Genomic DNA, 1,679 nt, shown 5'->3' with positions numbered 1-1,679 from the left:
TTCTACTAAAAATTCCATAAGCTTAAGCTGTAAAATCTCTCTATGGTGACAATGTTGAGAAGAGGGAAGAATATTGATATTATTCCTCCATTATTATTTGTGGACCGTTTTCCACTTACTTACTTACTTACTTATCCGAACCAGCGATCACCTGAGCTCTAGCCCTTCGGTCTTGTGCCATGACGTAGAAGTTAGATGTCTTTTGTAGTTGTTCCAGGTGACTATAAAGTGTGTTACTGTTTTCCGTTTTCCACAAGATTGTTACATTTTAAAAAATTCCAGACCTCAATATTAGGTCGCAAAGTTAATTTATACTTTTCACCAAAAATGTTGTTAATTAGACCTAGCCTATAATGACGACACAAAATGATTAAAATCCGCCCTTTGTAGGTATATATATATATATATATATATATATATATATAATATATATATATATATATATATATATATATATATCCTTTCTTTAAAAAATATAGCATTGTGGAGAACATTGTGCTTATTTGAGTCAATAAAAAAATTGATACGGCGCACAACTCTACTGAAAGATTTGAAAATTAGAAATGTATTTTTCACAGATAGATAAACAGATAACTTGATTTCCTTTTATAATTTAAAGTCAGTTTGAAAGTTCGTTGAGTCAAACAGATAATATCATAAAGTATGTACCGACGACACTTGGCTCCTAAAATCAACTAATTTTGACACTGTAAAAAGTTGTCAATTTGCGTCATCTATTTATGACATCAAGTATTATTATTACTTCCGTTGTGTTGTTGATTTAGCGGTGATCAGTGTTATGTATGTTCTAATTTCGTGTATGTTTGTGTGTGTGTGTGTGTGTGTGTGTGTTGTGTGTGTGTGGAGTATACATGTGTGTGTGGATGTTTTTCAGCAAATCGTGGCATTCATAGTGATATTATTCACTTGATCACATGAAGGTATTTCAGTCGCCATTTTGATTCTTTTTTTACTATTAGGGTTAGCTCGAGAGGTTAGTCATAAGTGTTATTAAAGGTGCTAGGGTGTTTGTTTTTCCATAAGTTAAGTAAGGGGAGACATTCCGAAAGCTCCTACATCCCAGTATTCTTTAAATTTGTATTTTCACCGTTGATATTTTGTCAGGCATTTTAAAAACTCTAGAACAAACCTTGATAGATTTGTGAAAGTTTAACATTTCCTTATTTGACCATTGTTTTGATTTTCGCCCGCCATTTTGATTTGTTAAGTATTGAAAGGTAGTGCAAAGCAGTCCGAGAGTTGTTTTTTTTTCTATTAGGGTTAGCTCTAGAGGTTAGTCATAAGTCTTATTAAAGGTGCTAGGAAGTTTGTTTTTCCATAAGTTAAGTAAAGGGGAGACATTCCGAAAGCTCCTACATCCCCAGTATTCTTTAAATTTATATTTTCACCTTTGATCTTTTGTCAGGCGTTTATTTATTCAATTTGTCATGATTTCTTCTATTAGGGTTAGCTCGAAATCGGATGATTTTTTTTCCTATTAGGGTTATTCATAAGTATTATTAAAGTGCTAGGGTGTTTGTTTTTCCTATTAGGGTTAATTAAAGGTACTAGGTTTAATTTTTTCTTGGGGTTAGTTTAGGGAATATATTATTAAATATATTATTGGGCCACACAGAAAAATCAACCGACGATATAATACCAGATTACACAGACAACGT

Source organism: Berghia stephanieae, chromosome 9 (assembly GCF_034508935.2).
Source record: "Berghia stephanieae isolate SIO BIC M18660-M18661 chromosome 9, UCSD_Bste_1.3, whole genome shotgun sequence".
NCBI lineage: Eukaryota > Metazoa > Mollusca > Gastropoda > Nudibranchia > Aeolidiidae > Berghia > Berghia stephanieae.
The sequence above is the reverse complement of the archived record's forward strand: the minus strand, read 5'-3'. Positions refer to the sequence as shown.